We start from the raw sequence: 23,426 nt of genomic DNA on the forward strand, positions 1-23,426 counted from the left end.
AGCCCAGTGTTGTTTGTGAGCTCAGTGATCACCTCAGCTGGATGCCCTCCTGCAGTTAGGAGGGGAAGGAAGCTGCTGAGTGCACCAAACAGCTCCTCTCTAAAAACTCAGAGAGTCTGCAGAGGGTGCAGCCCAGCGGGGGTGTTTGGTGGAAGGACTGTGCCTGCAGCACTCTTCACTCTGCTCAGCAGCACTGACACCCCTCATCCTGGAAATCATCACGAGCATCTTGGAGTCATCACGCTTGCAGGCCTCCAGAGGGAATGTGGGAGCCCTGCTGCCCACATGCGCTGCAGCTCCCGCGGTCCTGGAGCTCCAGGCAGGAGTGGGACCGTGGCTCCCTGGGGTTCCTGATGGGGGAGATGAATGGGAGCAGCTTCTGAGGCAGGGGCAGAGCTCTGCCAGTGCTCCTGCACGAGCTGTGCCCGAGCACAGAGCTGTGCTGAGCACCTCAGGGTGACGCTGGCCAGGTGAGACGGGAGAGCTGGGCAGTGCAGCGTCCACTTTGCTGCTTCCCTCAGCCTCCTGCAGCAACTCCTCAGCATCCTGCAGCTTCCAGCATGCCTGTGCTGCTCTTTGCAAGGGAGAGGGTTGGTGCAGGCACAGACAGTGCAGCAAACCCACCCAGCACCTCACCCCCTGCTTCCAGACAGGGCTACTCTGGAGGGATGGCCACTCAGGATGTCTACAGAGCTCAGCACCAGATGGAGTGGAAGAACCGAGTCTGGTGCTCCCAGCCAGCCCAGTCTCCTGGGGACTGTACCACGCTTGTGTTTTTAGTTCCTCCTTCTCACTCAGGAGGTGGCTGCCAGCTGCTCCTTTCGGTGCAGCACGGGAGGAAGGATCAGCTCTGGCAGGGGGAGCCAGGGCAGAGCCAGGGCAGTGTGCGCCTGGGCAGCGGGGCAGAGGCAGCCTGAGCACACACACGAGGGCTCCCCTTGGCTCCTCATCCCAGCCACACGCAGCACATCCCCTCCAGGGAAACTCAGCGCTCGCTTTGCAAGTGCTGGGGAAAGAGGCTTGGAAACCACCCACGTACCTTGCTCAGCACTGGTGAGGGAGAAGTCCCTGAGTTCTGGCTGCTGCCTTGGGGGCTTTCACGCCTGGGGGATCGTGCCCCAGGTTTGCTGTGGGCAGAGTCTGGACTTTTTGACAAACTACAGCTGCTGTGACTGACATGGCCCTATTTCAGTGCTGGCTCTCCAGCACCTGCCTCAGCTGAATCCTTGGAGAAAGGACTCCAGCACAAGCCAGGGAAAAAGTGTGGAGGGAGGTGAACCACCTTTGGGCATGTGGCAGGAATCTCTGGGCTGTGACGCACATTTTCTGGAGGGCACGGTTCACCCTAAAAATGGTGTGACAAAGTCTTTCCGGAGCTGAGGGGAGATCATCCAGCACACACCACACCCCCAGCCCTGAGGGAAGGTTTCTCCATGGCACAATGAAGAGAAGATGTATTTCCACATCTCTCAGGAAAGCACACCACCAGGCAGCTCAGAGAGGTCTGGCATTTCCAGCAGGACCTTGAATGGGTGTGCCAAGTAAGAGTGAAGCACACTAGGAGCTCAGTGGGGCTTTCGGCGCAGGGCAGAGTGAGGAGCCACTCTGCCACTCCCAGACAGACAAACACTGCAGCCTGTCCAGAGAGCAGGGGCAAAAGGTGCTCTGAAAAAATTAGCTACAGGTGGAGGAAGGAGAAGCAGCACAGGGATCAGGGTGCTGTGCAAAGTCCCAGAACGTCCTGCAGACACAGCACCGACACTGCCAGGCGCCAGGCTGTGCTGGCCAGGAGCTTTGAGACAGGTGGGATGGAAAAAGCATTTCAGGGAGGCTCAGGTGGCTTCTGCATCACCTCCTAGATGTGATGGCCCTTGAAAAGTCATCTCCTCTTTCCAACACACCCTGTTCTGGGCCAGCCTGGGGGAGGAACAGGGAAAGCTGAAACCCCACTGAAATCGCAGGAGGTCCCTTGTGGTTCCTGGCTCGAGCTGATGCGGATCCATTTCAGCTGAACGCAGGATTATCTTGACAGCTTGAAAGCTATTCTTAACCACAGCTCGTGCCCAACGCCCCACACAGCTGGGGGAGGCACCGTAAATCAGCGCTCGGTGGACACGGGAAACCAAATAAGTGAGAGGAGATAAGAGACCATAACAGAGGTGTGATGCACTTTGACAAATGCCTTCGAGATGGCAACTCGAGACCTCAATGCTGCACCCACATGAATCAGCAGGAAAGGCAAAGATCTGGATTAATGGATGGGTCAGTGGACGCAGCCTCGCTACCACATCCTGCGGCACCTCACAATTCCCACTGGAGTTAAGGGCTGCTGGGCTGCTGGACAAGGGATGCCGTGCCAGAACCAGACAGGCTTCTGGGGCCAGACTCAATTCATCCTAGACTGAGAAGTATCAACAACTCCAAGAAATGAGGCAGAAAAGCTCCAGGTTAATCCCGAGCCAGCAGCAATGGGAATCTCAGGGTAGACTTCAAACCTTCCTGATGATCTGCACCACCCAAAGGTGGCAAATGTACACCAGCTGAGCGGCAAACAAGTCCCTCATCCCATTCCTTGTTTCAGCCTGACTCTTCCTAACATGCAGCTTTCCCATGGCCCCGTCCCTTGGGCAAAAGCAAAATGCTGCTGATGATGCAGGAGGAGCAATGACTCTGCTCTTCAGGGACTGAGAGGCAGGAGAAGAGGAGAAAACAGGCAAATCCAACCCCTCACAGCATGCTTGATCCTGCCTTCCCTCCTCCTCTGCTCAGCCACCAGGATTCCCTTCCCTTTCCATCTCTGCAGCCCTGGGCACAAGAAGGGAGAGGGCAAGAAAAAACCTGGTGAGAAAGCAGAGTAGATGCAGCATTCTGATGGAAAACTGACCAGGATGCGGGGTTGGGGAACAGCTGGAAACTTGGAATCCTCAGGGAACCACTGCACACCCTGCAGAGAGATCTCATCCCCCTCAGGAATTAAGGATGTACTGTGTGTGGGGAGCCCAGATACATCCAGGAAGAATCTATAAACCTCCAGAATTCCCAGTGTGACATTTCTGGGCTGTGGAGGCAAAAAAGCGTTTGAGTCCTCAAGGCTGCTGCTTGGGAATGCCCATGCAGTGACCTGCAGGATCTGCCTGTGGGGTGTGGACACTAGATCAGGTTTATATTTTCTTCACCTCACTGAAAGCAGCCCTGTCAGCAGCAGTGCCTGGGCTGGAGACAGCTCTGACGGTCCCAGGTGGTGACAGGAGCCCGGAAGTCCCAGCCTTGGCAGGGCCATTCCTCCCTCAGCTCAGCTGTCAGCTTTGGACCAGCCCTGCAGACCAGAAAGGGCCTTTAAATGGTGAGTTTTGAAGGTGCCAGCACCTAACTCCTCAGCTTCTCTTAATTTTTGCCTTCTTGCCAGTCCTCTTGCTTTACAGACAGGACATATCACTTCTTCTAATTGCTCAAGGACTGCCTGGCCAGGACCCGTGTGAGGGTTTGGCCATCAATAACAGGCATGGTTCCATATCTCAACCAGCGTCCATCTCCCTCCCTCGCAGCTCCCTCCCTTTCAGGTGAGTCTCTGCCAGAAAAGATTTGGGATCTGTGGCAAACTCCAAGACTCTGGAGAGTCTTTGGCCTCCTCCACTGATCTCCAACCCCAACAGAGTGACTATTTGCTTGCTCAGTGCAAGTTTATCCTGGAACCCCTCATTGATACTCAGCCACGTTCGTCACTTGAGTCTCTGCAGACCCTCTGCCAGTTCAGGTGGGGTTTCTTACTTCGCCCTTTCCCCCCAGCTCTCAGCTCTGCTCGGGCCAGCCCTGAGGGATGCCTGGCTCCAAGCCACACATCAAGAGCTGGTATCAGATCTGGATCACGGAGTCTCTTTTTTATGGAGATAAGTTTGGCAGGAACTGGTCCACTCGAGCTGACTGCTGAAACCTCTCCTCCTGTCTGGTTTTCCCAGCCATTCATTGCACAGGGATGTCAAACCAAGCCAGAGGCACCTCCTGGGGACGTTTCACTCCAGGCCATGGTCTTTGACCCCTTGTGAGAAGAGCAGCCCTCCACGTCCTGCACCAGCAGGACATATCCTACTGCAAACTCCAGGTGCTGCCCATGCCCTTCTCCTCCTCGCTGGCATTCAGGCCATGTGGGAGCTGCTCTGCTCTGGAGATCAATGAAATTGCCATATTCACTCTTTTTTGGAAATGCAAGCTTGGTCCTCACAGCTTCAGAAAGTTAGATCAGCACATGGAGATGTCCTGCTGGAGGAGAATTCCCTTCACCTTTCTTGTTTAATGTACCAATGAGATTTCTTTTTATTTTAATCAGTACAAAAATCAGACAAAAGCCACACGGTGCTATGGCACTGAAAGTACATCCCAATAATTCACAGTAAAATACTGTACGAGACAGGAGTACTCGCTCCCCAAACAGCCATTTAAGCAAAAGAAATTCCTGGTTAAACTCCTAAAAGACCTGGCCAATGCTAAGGAAACACACAGTTCCAAATGAGCCTGGTGGTACCTTAACACACTCCTAAACAACCGGCTGAGAAAGCATTCAAGGGGTTAATGGCATCCTTCTGATCCTTTATCCACTGCCTGTGGTGGCGGGTTGGGACTAGAGGGTCTTTAAGGTCCCTTCCAACCCAATCTCTGTAGGTGATGAATTCCCCTTGGAGTTTGTCCCCTCAGGAAGGGGTGCCCTGTCCACATGGCCCCCCAAACTTGGACAACAGGCACATTTTGGAGAGCTCTGGGGTAGAGCTGGCCAAGAGACAGCCCTGGACTTGTGCTTGGAGCAGGCTGATGGCCCAGTATGAAGAATCACAGGATAGAATCACAGAATCAGGGAATCTCCTGGGCTGGAAAGGACCCCCAGGATCACCCAGTGCATCCCCTGGCCCTGCACAGACACCCCAACACTCCCACCTTGGGCATCCCTGGCAGCGCTGTCCCAACGCTCCTGGAGCTCTGGCAGCCTCGGGGCCGTGCCCATTCCCTGGGGAGCCTGGGCAGTGCCCAGCACCCTCTGGGGGAAGAACCTTTCCCTGATCTCAGCCTGAGCCTGCCCTGGCCCAGCTCCAGCCGCTCCCTGGGTGCTGTCCCTGTCCCAGGGAGCAGAGATTGCAGCTCAGAAGGAGCTGCAGCCCCCGCTGAGCTCTGCCCTCAGTCTGCTCCGCTCCAGCTGAGCAAGCCCAGCTCCCTCAGCCTCCAAGCCCTTCACCATCTTCATCACTACCACATGTCTGGTGACACCACAGTGTCAGCCTGCTCTGCCCAGGTGCTTTTAATGACCACAGGGGCCTGTTGGTCGCACCCCTGGCTGCCCTGGGCAACCACCTTCAGCCTCCAGCAGCCCTTGGTGGAGGTCCGAGGGTTTGAGCTGACCCAAGGGTGGCCATCAGTGCCTCCTGCCAGGGGCCTGCACTGAGCTGTCCCCTGGAGTCAGGCATGGGCTGGGAAGCATGTTCCCAGCACCGTGCACCGAGCAGGGTGTGCTGGCCCATCGGAAGGGCTGGCCCTGGTGTGCATCCCGCTGGTGTTTTTCTCCCGAGGGGTCAGGCAGCCCCAGCAGAGCTGTCAGGAGCGCTCGGTGCCAGCAGGCTCCGTGGGAGGCTGTGGCGTGCTCGCACAACGCAACAGAAAGTGATTTTTACACTTGACAACAATTAAGTATTCTTGTGTTTAACAACAAGTATGTGCTCTGTATTTTTCTCTTTTGGAAAAGCCCTTAAATCCGTCGGGCCCATCCCACTCTCCCAAGGGACATGAGTGACAATCTGCCTGAGCTCTGCTGCTGCCTGGGGGGGATGTTCTGGGGACAGCTGCTCACGCCCCAGGGGACAGCGGACACCCCAAGCTGCACGGGAGGAAGGAGGGTGGGAATGCAAGCCAAGAGCCGTGGCTGCAGCTTGCTGATGGGGTGAAAGGCAGAGAGGGCTGTGGGAACGGGAGCAGGATGCGTTGCACGCTGGTGTTACAGCAAGGCAAGGCCTGGGCTCAGCCAGGCAGACTCGGGGATCCCCACCCAGGTCAGGGTGCAGGGAAGGAGCTCAGGGCCGTCCCAGCAGGGCCAGGCGCTCGCTGGCACCCTGTCCCTCACCCCCAGAGCAGCCGTGGCACCAGGGGGAACCGGGCAGCAGCCAAACCCGCAGTGTGCAGGACGGGGCCCCTCGTACAGCTGGGGCTCCCTCCCTGCAGCCACCCTGGCACACGCCCTAAAGCAGCACCGTGGGCTCGCTCCCAGCCCATGCCGGGAGTGCTGCTATCCCAGGAGTGCTGCCATGAGCTGGGAGTGCAAACCACTCTCTGCTGACTTTTGACGGAAGCTGGGAGTGTTTTCTTTTCTTTCCCCTTCCAGTATTGACCACAGAGCTCCACACACCTTCTGAATGAGGAGCTGGCTGTGTTTGCTGTCCTTCAAGCCGATCTGTACCATTGGAAACATCACTGGAAAGCCAATTTGGCAGAATTTCATCATGGACTGCCAGTCTGGAAATTACAGGTGTATTTGGCAATGTCTTGCACAGCTGAGCATGGCTCGCACTGTCCAGGAAACACACCCTGGGGAACGCTGGTGAGAGAGCCAGGCACCACCAGAAGCTCATCCAGAACAAAAGCTCAACGCAACCGAAGAGCCATTCCAAACATTTGTTATAAAAAAATAAAAGCGAAAAGAAATGACACGCAGGGAACTGAATCAAACTGAACATCATCATTTCTCACCATCCTTTTAAAGCTCTGTTGGTTCCCAACTGAAAAATGCCACTGATAAACCACTTGCACTCGAACAAAGCCACCTGGCTTTGATCCTGACACTTGCATTCACTTGGCTGATTCCCCCCATCCCCCCAAGAACAGAGCTTTTTTTTTCAAAACAGCCATTTCAGTGAAACCCTCTTGTTCAGCAGAAAAGCTCCTGAACTGAGAGGCAGAGGAGGAAGAGGAGGTTGAGGATCAAACCCTGCAGCCCAAGAAGAGAGGATCTCACAGCTGGTGTCCTGGCTGCCCCAGGCTGGCTGTGGCAGGACCTCTGTTCCCCTTTCCCTCTCCTTGCTCAGCCCAGCCAGGGTTGGGCTGTGCCCTTGCAGGTCTGTGCCCTCCCAGGGCTGTGCCCAGGGGCACACAGGGCTGCTGTGACCTTGGGTGAGGGCTGAGTGCCAGCACGAGGTCCTGGGGGCTCCAGGCATCTCTCCCATGGCAAAGGGTGGGGTCATGGGCATCTCACTCTCTCCCCAGGAAAAGGAAACCCATGACACACCGTGCTGCTGGGCATGGAGAAGGGCTGGGGGGTCTCACAGCCTTCCCATTGCTGGGGAAACCATGCTGACTCCTGTCCTGGGGATGCCACACGCTCCCTGCCAGGGTCACGGGGCTCCTGTCATGTGTGAAACCCAGTGACAGTCCTGCACTGCCCTGTCACATGTGGTGCCATGGCTGGAGCCATGGTCCTGGCATGGAGCCCATCCCAAGTCACCCCCTCCACCCCCATGCTGCCACGTCCTGCTCTGCTCAGGCACTTGCCAAGGGCAAAGGAGCTCAAGAAGTGTTTGGATAAGGCTCTCAGGCACCTGGTGGGACTCCTGTGGCTGTCCTGTGTAGGGTCAGAAGTTGGGCATCGATGACTCTTGTGGGTCCCTCCCAGCTCAGGATGTTGTGCGATTCTGCGATTCTGTGAAATTCAAGTTGTTGGTGTTTGCACTCCTTCAGAGACAAAAGGCTGTGGAGCTCTGTGTGTGTCAGACTGGCCCAGCAAAACGAGGGATGAGCTCATGGGATCTGCCATAACATCACAGGGCACGGCTCCCCAGCATCCCGGTGGTGCACGTGGGTTGGAAATGTCTGGCTTGGACATGACAGACCCTTCCTGCACGGAACTGAAAACATTTATTCTGGAAGGGTCTGGATGCTCGTGGCTAAAAGCAATAAATACAGATTTAATTTCATAGTTAATACCCTGTCCAGGGTAAAATGCTCATTTTTAATATCGTTGCCTGCGATCTGACATTACCAACGAGATGTTGCAATGCAATCTCTGAGTCATTGCGCAGCAGATAATGGTATTTTCTTGAGTTCAATCTGGAGGAGTTGGCCCCATTTATCAAGCCTGAAAAAACGATGCCAGAGAGTCTGCCAGAGAGTCTGTCTGGCCTGTGCTGCGCACGAGTTACGTGACCCAGGGCTGCGAGGAGAGGGGGAGAGAGGGAGCAGACCTGGATGTCGCGATGGGGGATCTCCTGGGAGCGTGTCTCACACACTCCTTCCTTAGGGTCAGCCAGGAGACTCCTGAGTTTAGGGTATGAGGGAGCCAGGAGTGACCACGTCGCTCCAGCTCTGCCTTTGCTTTTAGGCTGCCCCAAGGGGGTTGCTGTCCCACAGAATGAGCAGGCACAGCTGATATTTGGGGTCTGGGGAGTCCCTGAGGCCTGGAGGAACTGGCCAGTGTGAGAGGATCCCTCAAGTCTGTCCACACCAGGACTGGGAGCCCCACAGCTGCTGAGCCCAGGGCCAATGGTGGGGACAACAACACTCGGCAAGGTGGCTGAGGAGGGAAATGCCATTATGGACCATTATGGACAGGTCAGTAAAATCTCCCAGGTAGGGACTGGAGCAGGGAAGCCATGAGGAAGCATCCTCAAGGAAATCCTGCCCTTAGAAGTGTGTGTACATCTTACAGGTCTCTCAGGGGAGGAAGAAGAAGAAGAGGAGGATGGGAGCTGGAGGAGAATCCTACCTGGGCTGCCTTGGGCTCTGGGAGTGTTAAAGGAGCTTGAAAGATCTGGAGAAAACCAGAAGCAATCCCAGGAATACTGGGCTTTGTTTTCCGTAGGCCAGCGGGAGCGTCTCCAGTTATCCAGCAACGCCAGCGTGGGAGGGAGACCTCTCTGGCAGAGTGCTCCTTCCTCTGGCAGGCAGAGCCCAGGTTCTGCACAGAAATCTGCAGTGCACTTCTAACACAGAGCACAGTGGATCCAGTTGGGCCAGCTTGGCTGGGGATGCAGCAGATTTGCTGTCAGCAGAAAGGCTTTAACTCAAGACTGGGCACCTCAGTGTAAAAGAAATGCTTTTTATTGACCTCACATTGCAGACAGGATGCGAGAACCAGCAGGTGAAAGTCCCTGGTCTGCTATGCAGAGGTCAGAGCAGATGGTCCCTTCTGTCCTTGAAAGCCACTGAATGGTTCTGCAGATGCTTAATGTGGGAATGAAGAAGTGACTCGTGAGGACAAGACACGTTAACTCCTGTAATCCCCGGTCCCGAGAGTGCCGGGAGGTGTCTGAGCCAGGAGGAAAGTGTGGGGTTCACAAAGGCTCCTCCAACCACAGGGTCCCGACCAGGGGCTGCACAGGCAGGGCTTGTGCTGAGGTCTCCTCATCTGCTCACCTGGAAATCAGCAGAGATCCCGCCCCATGGTGGGAGTGACCAGTCCTTCCTCCTGCTCCTCACAGTTTTCTGTGGGTTTTGGGTAGGGAACTGCCTGTCCAGATGTAGCAACCTCCCTTGTCATGTCTTGACCTGCTTTCCCCTTCCTTCTCCTGCCTTCTCCTTCCTTCTCCTGCCTTCTCCTCCCAAAGCAGCCTCTTTGGACTTACCCTCTCCCCTGTGGGCACTGCTGGACACACCACGCTGGCGTGAAAAGGGAGGTCTGGAACCTCCTGCCCAGCTGGGCTCCACTGACATCACACAGGAGGGCATGAGCAGCCCTGCACCACCCAGGCTGGTTTGGCTGCTGGACCAGCACAAGCTGCCCACCAGGATCTCCCTGTCCTTCTGTGGATAAAAACACCGGCCAGCCACTGCTCGGGATGGGGAGTGAGGGGTGGCAGCCGTGTCCGGGACAGAGGAGTCCAGCCACGAGCTGGGTGACCCACAGGAGACATTCCAGCTGTGGGCATCCTCCCCAGAACGAGTTACCACAGCTTGCTCAAATGCTTGTCAATGAAATGTGGTATTTGGGACATCAAATTCATAATTTCAGAGAGAAACTTAATTTTCCTACAAAAACAAACAAACAAAAATGAAGTTTTATTTCCAGTGAAATCTGGAAAACCTCAAAGTGACTGAAGGATTTCTGATTTTAATTGCCAAATACAAAATGTTGGGGAAACTTGGAGAATAAAACTAAAATTTTGGACTTAATGCCTCAATTTTCAGTTGCCAAAGGAGGGACAATGCCATCTTCATGCTGCTGGATTTCAGACAAGCCTCAGTTTATTCAAATTAATATACATGTTGACAAAAAAAAAATCATGAAAACAACTTTTCTCAGGAACAATTTCCATTTCCCAGTTCTGTGACCCTAAAATGCATGCCAAAAGTCTCTAAGAGTGCTTTAGTTTATTTAACTGAAAAGCAAAATGACAATACAGCGAATATTTAAAGTGAAGCCCTGTTCTGAAAATATATCCACTTAATGCTAAAACGATTTAGTTTCACAGAGCTGGAAACAATTATGAACCAAATCAATTGGGAGAAGGAATTTAATCAGAAAAATGTGAATGCTAAGTGGGAATTGTTGAAAAACATTTTACGCGTTGCCCCAAAACCACAATCCCACAATTGAGAAAGAAGGCAACGTTGGTTAAAAAAATAGACAGCTCTGGCTAGTGAGGGAAGTGAAGACAACTGTGAAAAATAAGAAAACCATATATAACTTAAGAAAGTGGAAACTGATAATGATGAATGAGAAGTGAGAAGCTGTAGAAAGCTGATAAGGAAAGCCAAGAGCTGAGGACAACGTATGGGCTGCAAACCTGAGCAAAGGAGCAGCAGCTTCTGCCAGTGTAAAGGGAATAATTACAGCTCTGGTGAGGCTGTGGGTTGTGTTAGACTTGGGATAGATGCGCCAGAGGAAATCTCCCGTTCACCAGTGTTTGTTTGGCTGAATCAGGCACTGGAGAGGCCGGGCATCAGCTCTGGGCAGGCCCCTCCAAAGGCTGCCACAGGCCAGTTTAGGTGAGAAAAATGTGATTAAAGCTAGCTCACACAGACTTACAGAAAACAGAGCACTTCAAACTAAGATTCATCTTTTCCTGGAATTACGAGTTTGATTGATAAAAATAATATTGGTGGTAAAAAACACTCCGACTTCTGCAAGGCGATGCCATGGTACTGTTACATTTTGATGAAGAAACCAGAACAATAGCCAATCAACACGGGCCATATTTAATAGATTAAAAGCTGGCTGTGGGGTGTCCCAGCTGCGATTGTCAGCGGGAACTCTGCACCCAGAGGGGGGAAACGGAGCTCCCCGGGGGTCAGGGCTGGGCCCTAGGCTATTCAACTGCCTTATCAATGATCTGGAAATGTATTAAATCATGTGTGGTGACACTGGGGTGGTGAGACAAACAAATGGGGAAGAAGCCAGATCGCTGCTGCAGAGGAGCCTGGGCCACGGGGCACAAGCAGTTAATGCAGGCAGATGGAGGCACGCATCCAGGGACAGATTATCCTGGAGCCCTACACACAGCTCTGACCCTCCTGTGGCTTGCACGAAGCCTCTCTTCCCACTGCCCACCTGCCTGCTCCTCTGGGAAGCAGCAGGAAGGAGCTGGGCACTGCAGAGGCCAGGCCAACCTGCAGCTCTTGCGGCATTCCCGAGTGGAAAGAGTGGCTTTGGTTGGCTCCGGCTGCCCGTGTGCCAACATCCAACATGTTTTACAACTGACCTGCAAGGAATGTGTGTCACCGAAGAGGATATGTAGCCCTGGAGAAGATAAACCACAGCTGCATTGTTTAAAAGTACCTCATCCACTGGATTGGAACAGCAGGCGAAGATGATCTCAGGGAGATAACTCTAGGAGTGTGTTAGCAGGAACGGCCCCGCTACCTTCGCCAGTGGAAGATTCTTATAAATTCTCTCCTCCTGCCATCCTTTTGCAAAGGGTCAGGAGATGTACTGACAATAGCAGCATGCAAATATTTCAGAACTTGGCCACACGCTGAGCAAACACTCTGGATAGTTTCACGAGTAGATTAAAATGCCAGATCAGCGAGCAGTGCTGCACTTTAAATATGCTCACTAATTTATTAAGTTTATTCTTAGCAAGCTTGCAGACTTCAGAAAGTTAAATTTCTTGGTGACAAATGGCCGTGGAGCTGGGCAGGCAGGGTGTATGTGCTGCGGCCGCAGGGCCCTGGAGGCAGCCCAGGGGAGCAGATCCCCCCCGAGCCCTGCCCGGGGCAGAATCCCCAGAGGAAGAGCCAGCACGGGCTTGGTGTCAAGACTCTTGTACAGCTACAAAACCGGGGCTCTTGGCACATCCCACGCTTCTGCAAGGAGCTGCTGCCTCCCACTCCAGGCTCAGACATCCTTTATCTGTTTCCCCTGTATGCTATGGGTTAACTGCTCCGAGCAGCACTCCTCAGAGCACTCTCGATGTCCCAGCTTCAGTCCCCTGTGCTCCGCCAGGGACGGGGAAGCCCTGTGGCACAGGGATGACGAGAAGGAGAAGCCCTGTGGCACAGGGATGCAGAGAAGGGGAAGCCTCGTGGCACAGGGATGCGGAGAAGGGGAAGCCCTGCGGCACAGGGATGCGGAGAAGGGGAAGCCCTGCGGCACAGGGATGCACCGAGGGGCGATCCCCGGGCCGGGAGCAGCCTGTCAGCCCCGGGGCCAGGGCTCGGCACTGCGCGCTGGGACAGCTCCTCGGCAGGGCGATGACAGCCACCGTGGAGATGCCTACGTGCTGTTTGCGGGGCGGGAATAGGGCCCTGCGAGCCTTGCAGGGACAGAAGGCAGCGGGATCCTTTGAGCTGGAGCTCAAACAGCCGTGCGGGGCTGTTCCGCAGCGTTTGCCACGTCTCTGGGGAGTTGCTCTTCATCCTCCCGCTTCAGAAGGGACTCGCGCCTCTCCTGATAACTCTGGGAGGGAAAAGACTTTTCCAGGAGCATTTCCTGAGCTGGGAGCAAATCCCACATGGCATCACAACCCTCCGTCAGCAGCAAAGGCATGTTATTGCTACTTGCGCTGCGAATGAGCTGTCGGACCCGAGGCAGGGTGTGCCGCTGCTGGTGCTTAAACAACTCCCTCTGCCCCGTCCAGCAGCTGGCTGGGCCATGTCAGAGCCCTGCAGAATGACCTGCTCCGGCAGCCCATCTCCCCTGATCCGTGATTTACTGCCCAGCCCGCCGTGCAGATAGGGAGAAGCACGCACACGCGTGTGCTGGGCTGGATCCGCACCCAGCGGGGTCCCCGGGCTCTCACCAGCCCTTCATCCCCAGCTCCCTCGGCGTTTCAGCAAGTCCCTGCCTCAAAACCAGCTCCTCTGAGGAGATGCTCAGCCCTATTTCCTGCTCTTTGTCCTACATCAGCAGCAGTTTGGCTCCTAGAAATGCAGGAAAGTTGCAAAGTCAGTCCTTCCACTTCAATGCACTGGGAACAGCATCACCCCCTTGCTCACAAACTCACCCCAGTGCAGAGAAGCCTTTTGAAGTGAGAGCACCCCAGGAAGTCACCCTCATCAGGCCACAACCACTTTGTTTTCTTCCCTTCCAGTGGCGAAAGCAGCACATGGGGAAGATTTGGCCTTGGGAGGCCCAAGAAAACACATAAAGGATAAAACCAGCCCCGCAGTTAAAAGGATTAGAAGACTGTAAGGAGAGAAGAAAGTTCTGGAGACTGGTCCAGGGAGCCACAGATGCTGGGCGTGAGATGCTGCACTTGGGTGACAACTCGGAGGGCTCAGGAGAAGGTGCCTGGCACCTTGGGCACACCCCTGGGGAAGGCAGGTCCTGCTCAGCATGAGGGGTGAGTGGCAAAGCCCGCTCATTTTAGCCCAGACTTTATTTTAGATCATTTCACTCCTTCACAGCTCTTCAAAGGCACCGACTGCTCCTGCACCCCACACCTGCCAGCCCACCAGGGCTGCTCCAGGAATCACAGTGCACAGCGTGCTGGGTGATGGGCAATATCCTACCAAAACCAACCCTCCTGGGACACTGGCTGCTCCCCACAAGGCACAGCTCTGTCTGGAGGGGAGACACAACCCACAGCACCAGCACCCCCAGGCCCAGTCCCACTGCCATCTCTGCAGAGCACCAGCAGACCCCACACCCCAGTGCTGTGAGGGGGGGCAGCCCCGTCCTGAGGCTGCTCGTGGCTGTCACACTGTCACAATAGAGGTCAGAGCCAGGAAACCCCTGGAGACAGCTGATAAGCCCCCTGCATCTGTTCCAAAAATGCCCGTGCAAGCAGAGTGAATTTTTTGGCTTGAGGTTGGGCCATAAATCAACGTGAGTCAGAAAAGGCCCCTGACAGTGTGTCCTCTTCCCTGGTGCCTTCTCCAGGACACTGCCAACAGCCCAAGCTGGTGGCTGCCTCGTGGCTGGGACACACTGCACGATGGACACAGGCAGGGCCAGAGAATCCTGAAGGAACCTGGCCGTTCTGGTTCAGAAGCACCCTGGCCCCCTGTCCCGAGGGTGGGCTGGGCCCTTGAGGAGAGCGTGGGAAGGAGGCTGGCAGGGGAGGTGGACTTTGGGGCTCTGCCCTAAACACAGTCTTGTCTATGCAGTGTGTGCCCTGTGGGAGCCAGGGAAGGGCAGGGAGGCACAAGGGCTGCTGCTCTTGTGGGGCACACACTGGGCTCGGAGGCTCAGCTCCGTGGGGAACAGGCTGGCAGAGGAGTCTGGTGCCTCCTGCCTCTGCTCTGGTGAGCGTAGGGGTCTGTGCTGGTAGCCCACAGGTGAGCTGGCACCATGAGCCATGTCCCCACCATGCACTGTGGGACACCACTGAGCTCCCCCCAGAGCAGGGGACACCTGCAGACCGTGCCCAACAGGCAGCTTGTGATGGAGGACACGCACATCCACCCTGCTGGGGGCTCAGAGGTGGGGAGGTGACACAAAGCCCTGCCACCCATGTGTCACAGCTGGCAGAACAACATCCCGGCAGGTCCCTGACCTCCGGCTCGGGGGCTTTGTCCTGGTAGAAGACACCCCCAAGCCTGAGAGCAGGGCTGGATCTCTTTGTCATCCAAACCCCGGTGCGCGAGCTGAGCTCCTCTCCAGTAACAGGCAAGAAGGCCAAGAAATAAAGCAGGTACATTCCGGGGATGCTGCAGCAGCAAACACTGCATGAATCACGTTGGGCCGTGGCTTCTTCCCCAGAGCTACGTGTGGGGTGGGCATCCCACCTTTGGAGCTCGGCCTTTCCAGCACAGACAGGTCCTCCACACCAGGGGCAGTGCAGGAGTGGGATAACCACCATGCAGAGGGAGGTTTCATTCAGCCATGAGGTGTGGAAGAGCCACACGATGTCCCCGGGCCTCTGTCCCTCCTCCATCTGCACCCTCGGCTGCTCACTGGCATCAAAGCAACTGCACAGGGCTTGGCCCAGGGCACTGCTGCTGCCACAGCACCCAAACCTTCCCTGCTCCTTTGGAATGTCTCTCCTTGAATTCCGATGGGTTTTAATATGGACACGTGAAAAATGGAGTGGAGAAAAGCAGAGAGGGGACAAAGCTGAGGGAAGGCACACAGTGAAAACTGATGGGGTTGGAGCTCTGGACCTGACACTGGGTTGGAGAGCAAATACAGCACAGAGAGAGAGAGCACAATGAGGGAAATCATTGCTGGCCATTGTGTACATAACAGGGGAGATGCTGGAAAATGGGAGTGGGTTCAGAGAAGAGCTACAGGAATGATTGAGAGACAAAAAACCCTGGAAAACTCCAGTACCACAGAAGGCAGAAGAAGCTCAACCACTTTTCCCAATGCAGGGCACAGGTAAAACAAGACTTGGTCCCACTCAGCCAGCACCTGCTGGGCCACTGTGCAGCCCAAACCAAACCGAGCTCCAGCTGATCCAGACCACTTGGAATGGAAAGAAAAGCTCCTGATGCCAGCAGGGTGGCTGCTCTCTCATCCAGACCAGCCCTGACATGGAAAGAGGGGCTTCCTCAGCTGGGCTCACCCCGCTCTGCTCTGCCCAGGAGGGACTGTCACACACGGAGCACGCTGGCCTCCACAGACAGACAGCATGGGATGGCTCTCCTGCCTCTCCCAGCCTTTTTGTGAGCAGCTCCCAGCTTTGCAGCTGCAAAAAAGGCACCAGGGACTCAGGCAGAGCAGTGGGGAGGGAGAGATCCTCTGTGGAGATGGGGATGAGCGCAGGAGAGTCCATCTCCTTCCTCCCCACAGGGCCCGTGCCAGCTCGGTGAGGTCTCTGCTGCTTTCCTCCTGCCTGTCAGGCTGCGAGTGCGCGGCAGAGCCGTGCCAGGCTCCCCACAAACCCCAGCACTGCGCCTGCACAGCGGGACGGGGCCGGCCTGGCCGGCCTCCAGCCCTGGCTGCCATCAAACGGGAAATAAGGGAATTGGAGCGAGACCACAGCGACCACCAAGCAGCCAGCACTGGCAGGGGTGAGGCAATCACCCTCTGCCAGGCACGAGCAGGCAGCAGCGCCTCACCCTGTGCCCGAGCCCAAACGCTCTGGCAGCTGGCTAGCAGCTGGAGCGTGCCCAGAGGAGGATGAGGGTGGGAGGAAGCCCCATGTGCCTCGCCCTCCTCGGATGCTCCCGGGGAGCGAGGCAGCCAGGAGTCCCGGGATGCTGCACAGCAGACAGCACAGCCGAACAGTATGGAGTTTTCTGCTAGTTACTCGTTTTATGAAAAGTTGTTGGCAAAAATGTGCATTTTCTTTGGCTGTGTTTTGCATGGATTTGGCAAAAATGTAACGTTAGTGTCTCCCCTTGAGAGAACTTTATTGAGTGGAACAAAGTCGGATATTTTTAGCTACCCATTGTTAGCTGAAGAACAAAGCCATAACTAAGATATTTTGTCTCTTACACTGAAAGGGGACTATCAGACAAATCCATGTACAGTCATATGTGGCTGCCCATTCAGATGGAGCACGAGAGGGAAACTATTTTTAGCCTGAACACTCCACACAACAACCGCATTTCCCTTCCCCTCCAAGCTGGACCACCAGAATGCACAGGCAGCACCAGACAGCAGCGTTGGCCAGGGGGACCTGGGGTCACCGCCTGCTGCTGTCCCCGGGGCCATCTGACAAGTGGCTTTTATAGGAGAGATCGGGTCACGCAATCCTAAACAAGGCACTTTAATTTTTCTGCCTTTTGAGGTGTTTTTTTCCCCACACTCACAGCCGAAACGGTGAGAGGCAACAAGAAACAGCAAAGCGGGATCCAGACGGCTCCGAGCGAAGCGGCGGCTGCAACGCACAGCGCTCAACCCCGAACCCTCCCCGCTTTTCCCAAAACACTTGTGCATGCCCTGAGGGCCGCTCGGATGAGGACAGAGGGTGCCCACAGGGCAGAGGGAGATGGTCCTGCAGCCCGCAGGGAGGAGCGGAGCCGGCACAGCCCTGTCCTGGCAGCGCTGCCGCCCTTCCCGCTCCGCGCTCGAACCATCCGTGCTGGAAATGTCACGGCTGCGGCTGCCAAGGCGGCGCTTTCGAAAGCTTTAACCCTGAGACACCAGAGAGCCCCAGCACGAGGCTGACAAACCTCCCCCGAGCGCTTCAGTGCTCAGCAAATGACATCAGTGGATTCTGACTGGCAGCGTTTTGCAAAGCATTCGTGTAATAGAAACAAAGCGGTCCATAAATGCCCTGGATTTCTGCGTGTGAGAAATGCCGGAGCTTCTTCTAAACAGTTTTTGTGGGTTGCACTGGTGAGTCACGGAGAAGTTGCATTAAACACTGAGCATTTGGTGCAATCAGAACGACCCTCCACAGTTCAGGGAGCCGTGACACGCTCATGGCAAAGCACGAGGAGTAAAAGCAGGGTGCCACCGCACAGCCTGAGCTGCTGGGGGGGTCCCACCGTGCCAGATGGGTTGGTGGCACCAGAGAAACCACCAGAGCAGCCTCCGAATGGCTGCAGCACGGCACGAATCTTTAGGAACCTCAGCGGCCCATCAGCACCATCCTCCCTGAGCACAGCCAGCCGCTGCCTCCGCAGCAGCTCTCCCTGCCAGCCTCCGGCACGGCCAGCTCCTGACTGGCCAAACACACCTTGTGCCCCTTCCTGGAGAAGCGCCACACTCCACAGAGATCTCCATGTAGTCCACGACCTGCCAGGTGCCACTGAGATCCCACAAAAGCCCAGGAGCAGCAGCAGGCAGCGGCGATGTCCGGCTGTGCTCATGTCCCTAAAGCTGCCACCACACACCAGTGCCGTGTGTCACCGTAACCAAACCCGCACGGGAGAAAGCGGCCGGAGGACAGAACAACACGAAGGAGGAAGCATTAATTAATTACCTGTGGGCTTTTCGGCTGAGCTAGAGCGTCCTGGAGGAGATGCTGCTCTGCCACTCCTCGCCTGCTCCGCGGGTTAGGGCTGCTTTGACCAGGGAGCACTGATTGTGTTTTATAAACTTGAAGCACAGTAAGAACTGGTTTAAAATAGAGTGAACGGAGCTGGTGCGGGTGGAATTAGACAAACTCTGCGAGCTGCTTTTCCAAAAATAAATTAACTTCTTGCAGCCCGCGGAGCAGAGGCGGGGGACGGGGCCTCCCGGGAGAGCTGCCCGAGTGCCTCTGCTGCTGCTGTCCCCCTTCTGGCACAGCTCCGGGGCTGGGGCTGCCCCAGCCGGGGCACACTCAGTCCTGGGGCTGCATGGGGAGGGGGCAGCAGCACCCCGTCCCCCCCAGTCTCTCTGCACCCCCATAACGTGTCTGTGCCCTGGCAGAGAGGAGCAGAGGCACCTGAGGGAGCCGTGCCCTGGCAGTGAGGAGTGGGGCAGGATCCCAGCCAGGGCTGGGAGTTATGGGTCAATCCCTGCCAGAGCCGTTGCCTCAGTGTGTGCTGGGCATTTCTTTCCACCCAGGGAGGCCAGTCTGGGTGAGCAGGGAGCAGGTCACCTTGGCACTGCAAAGTGCCCCTGCTTGGGTGGAACTGGGAGTGCTGGCTATGGTGAGCTGAAGGAGGGGGCACAGAGAATCACAGGAAAGTTTGGAAGTGTTAGAAGGGACCCTAAAGACCATCCCATCCCACCCCTGCCATGGGCAGGGACACCTTCCACTGTCCCAGGCTGCTCCAAGCCCCAATGTCCAGCCTGGCCTTGGGCACTGCCAGGGATCCAGGGGCAGCCCCAGCTGCTCTGGGCACCCTGTGCCAGGGCCTGCCCCACCCTCCCAGGGAGGAATTCCTTCCCAATATCCCATCTAACCCTGCCCTCTCATCAGTGTGAAGCCATTTTTCATGGCTTGGACTACCCTAGGCCATCCTGCTGGGCTGAGCTGGGCTGAGCTGCTCCAGTGCAGGCTGTAGCCCTTTGCTATCCCTTAAATCAACCCTTTCTCTTTTGGATCTCAGCACCTGGCTGAAGCCTGGAGGTTTGCAGGCTCCTGCTGTTGGGAAGGGAACAGCATGGGGAGAGCACCTTCCCAGGTGCCATCCTCACCAGCTGGGCTCACCAGAGTCCCGTGAGCACGGAACAGCTCAGGAGGCAGCAGGAACCTCTGCTCTGCCTGGACCTCCTTCCCCCATTAACGCCAAGCCCCAAAGGCTCCCTGCCTGTGCTCCCCACACCTCCTCTGCCTCTGCCCTGCACGTCCCCAGTGCTTTCTCCTCGCTGATAACAAGCAGAATGATGTTCAGCCACCTGTGGCCCCAGTGCCATTGTGGTGCTGGAGACAGTGCTGGTAGCAGCCCCCTTCTCTCTCCCCAGCTTTCACCCTGGCCCACCTCCCCTAAAAAAAAAAAAAAAAAAAAAAAAAAAGAAATCCTGTAGGTTTTTTGACACCAGCAGGGAGGTCCCTGGAAGCAAATCCCTCTTCCGACCGGCATCCAGGCCAAGGGCAGCCCTCCCCGGGCGGGCAGGACGCCACTCCCCAGGCAGGGAAAGTCCTTTTCCTTCTATTTATTTATATCCATCTCGCTGTAAACTCACCCGCCGGCGAACCTGCTGTTCACACTAACAAACACGTCCCTTTGGTCTGTGCAGCAGTCACTGGCCGGGCAGACACGGAGCGGGGGGATCTCCACCAGCCCTTCTCCAGCCCTTCCATAAATCCCCGGCTCCCACCGGGTTTGTTTACACAGCAGTTTGGAAGTGAAGTCCTTTTGGCAAAGCAGCTCCTGGTCTAGGAGAGACCTGAGCCAGAGCCCCAAAAGGGCCCACACCAATGATGAGACAGGCATGATGGTGCCTGTGTGGGACTTCAGTGTCACATCCAGACATGCCCAGGAGAGGTCTGCTCATGGTGTGCCTGCACAGGGCAGAGCTGCAGTCCATACAAAATGTCCTTGAGAAGCAGGAGGGTTTTAAGACAGGCACAAAAAGGGAAACAGTGACATTTCTGGGGTGGGGAGGTGAGAGTTTCTGTATAACAAGTTTCTATACCAATACAATGCCTGTGTTGTTATTTAGGCTGCCATCCTTAGAGCTCGGAGTCCACACTGGGCAGTGGAACAACTCACACTTCCCTCAGGTTTTCTTCCAAGCCATCTGCTGTCTATCCACTGTCCCAGCCCATGGGGGACATTGGAGTTTTTGCCAGAAGGTCCTTGCAGAGGAAGATCTTCAGGACAGTTTTGCCACAAGAGCTCAGGTGGAGCAGGATCTTCTTGCAGCAGCATCAGAGCCATGGCCCAGTGCTGGCAGCCAGGCCAGGGTGAGGAGGAGAGGGAGCTCTGCAGGGTGGCTTCAGGGGCAGCTTCCAGAGCGAGCCCTGTGTGCTGACAGCAATACAACACCCCAGGCCAGAGGGCTCCTCCCTGCCAGCTCCACACCTGGTGGGTTTATCCCATCAAAACTTGAGCTGAAATTACCCACAGCAGAGGGGCTCAGCTCTGCCCTCCAGGCTGTGCGGCCCAGGACGAGTGTGTTGATAGCTCAGGACTACAAGTGGGTGGCACAGAGGTGGCAGACACAGACTGGGCTGCCCCCCTGGCAATCCCGCTGAGCACCAACAGCGGTGCATGGGGTCTCTTGCTGCCCGTGGGTGCCACGGTGCTCCAGGGGCGGTGGCAGAGTGGCAGTGGCAGTGTGGCAGTGGCTGTGTCACTGTGTGTGCTCGGGATGGGGGCACCGGGGGTGTCCCGGGGTGTTGGCGATGGGAAGCAGGACGCGGGGTTTGCATGTGGCAGCACCCCGGATCCAAGCAGGTGCTGACACGACCTGGGGTTTCTGGCACCGCATGTGCGTGGCTGGATTTCCGTCCCGCCTCAGCCCCGAGCACCGCTGTGCCGGCTGTGCATCAGACAGTTTATTTTAGCCATTGAGGCAGGAGACGGCTGCAGGATCCGGGGCTGAGGCTGTGTGGGCGGCCGGGGGCCGTCAGCCCGTGCCTCCAGCGCGTGTGACACGCGTTTGGTGTCACCCGAGTGGGAGACCTGCTAGCGGGGTGAAATATGAGCTGCGGGTTCCCGGCTGCAGCTGGAGGAGCTCGTCCTGCAGCCTGGCTCCGTTCCCTCTCCGGGGCAGGAGGGGCAGGGCAGCGGGAGCCGCTGCGGAGCCCGGTGGCCGCGGCCACCAACCCCGAGCGGGGCGGGACGGACACCGGGCAGTGGGACGGACACCGGGCAGAGGGACAGACACCGGGCAGCGGGGCGGACACCGGGCAGAGGGACAGACACCGGGCAGCGGGACAGACACTGGGCAGCGGGACGGACACCGGGCAGAGGGACAGACACCGGGCAGAGGGACACACACCGGGCAGCGGGACAGACACTGGGCAGCGGGACGGACACCGGGCAGAGGGACAGACACCGGGCAGAGGGACACACACCGGGCAGAGGGACGGACACCGGGCAGAGGGACAGACACCGGGCAGAGGGACAGACACCGGGCAGCGGGGCAGACACTGGGCAGAGGGACGGACACCGGGCAGAGGGACAGACACCGGGCAGCGGGACAGACACCGGGCAGCGGGACAGACACTGGGCAGCGGGACGGACACCGGGCAGAGGGACAGACACCGGGCAGAGGGACACACACCGGGCAGAGGGACACACACCGGGCAGAGGGACGGACACCGGGCAGAGGGACAGACACCGGGCAGAGGGACAGACACCGGGCAGCGGGGCAGACACTGGGCAGAGGGACGGACACCGAGCAGCGGGACAGACACCGGGCAGAGGGACAGACACCGGGCAGCGGGACAGACACTGGGCAGAGGGACGGACACCGGGCAGAGGGACAGACACCGGGCAGCGGGACAGACACCGGGCAGCGGGACAGACACTGGGCAGCGGGACAGACACCGGGCAGCGGGACAGACACTGGGCAGCGGGACGGACACCGGGCAGAGGGACAGACACCGGGCAGAGGGACACACACCGGGCAGAGGGACACACACCGGGCAGAGGGACGGACACCGGGCAGAGGGACAGACACCGGGCAGAGGGACAGACACCGGGCAGCGGGGCAGACACTGGGCAGAGGGACGGACACCGGGCAGCGGGACAGACACCGGGCAGAGGGACAGACACCGGGCAGCGGGACAGACACTGGGCAGAGGGACAGACACCGGGCAGAGGGACAGACACCGGGCAGCGGGGCAGACACTGGGCAGAGGGACGGACACCGAGCAGCGGGACAGACACCGGGCAGAGGGACAGACACCGGGCAGAGGGACGGACACCGAGCAGCGGGACAGACACTGGGCAGAGGGACAGACACCGGGCAGCGGGGCAGCCCCGGGGCCGTGGGGCTCAGCCCTGGCTGCCCTCAGCGCCAGCGCAGCTCTGGGGGACCACCACCCTCAGGAGCTCCTGCCAGGCTCAGGGATGTGGTCAGCAGCCGTGCAGGGTGATTTTTCCTCACGGCCTTTATATCTCAGCTGCTTCTAAGGTGCTGGAAGAGCCATGTGTTCTCTGCCCAGCACCCGGCCAGATTCTGTGCCCTGAGCCTAGATGCTCCCTGCAGGAGCTGGTTTATTGATCATCTCGGCACATCCTCATTGACCCCCTTAGCCCAGCCCAGCAGCCAGGATGTCTCCAGGGTCAGGATCCCACAAAGGGCTCGGGAGCCATGGTGTGACCCCACTGACAAAGCACAAGGCCTGCCGGAGCCGTGGCACCACCCAAACCCACCAGGACACCAGGGTGAGCTGTGTGAGTGGCGTGGTCAGGAAAGCGCCGAGCTGGCAGCGCTGGGGTTCCACACGGGTATTGCAGCCCTTCCTGTGTGCAAGGAGGGAGCTCTCAGGAAGGGCTCAGGATGACACTGAATATGCAACAGCACACAAGGTGGTGGATCGATCTGCATGGAGTGCCGGGGTGCGGGGTGGGGTGTGCAGGCACTCATACTGCAAGGGCAGTGAGCTCTGCAGCAGGGTGCCCTGAGAGCAGCACGCCAGGGCACACAGCACCCAAGGACCCCTGCTTCAGCCTATCCGTCCTCTGAACATCACCTGGCACAGGGGGCAGAATGACCTGCCAGCCTAAACTCTGTGTTGGGGCTGCTCTTCTGGCAATGTCAAGCCCCAGTCCTCCAGGAAAGCTCCTTCCCTGCC

The 23,426-nt window shown here is 57.1% G+C and overlaps 1 protein-coding gene across 6 annotated transcripts in view; it reads right to left on the reverse strand.

The window, feature by feature from the left end:
* MYOCD (myocardin) overlaps positions 1-18,365 on the reverse strand; it is a 223,788-nt gene extending 205,423 nt beyond the window's left edge. For all 6 annotated transcript variants that reach the window (XM_048324019.1, XM_048324013.1, XM_048324020.1 and 3 more), the window contains exon 1: positions 18,225-18,365. The gene's annotated coding sequence lies outside the window, so the exon portion shown is untranslated. The remainder of the gene's footprint in view (positions 1-18,224) is intronic.
* Positions 18,366-23,426: the final 5,061 nt, after the last annotated feature.

Source organism: Corvus hawaiiensis, chromosome 19, assembly GCF_020740725.1.
Source record: "Corvus hawaiiensis isolate bCorHaw1 chromosome 19, bCorHaw1.pri.cur, whole genome shotgun sequence".
NCBI lineage: Eukaryota > Metazoa > Chordata > Aves > Passeriformes > Corvidae > Corvus > Corvus hawaiiensis.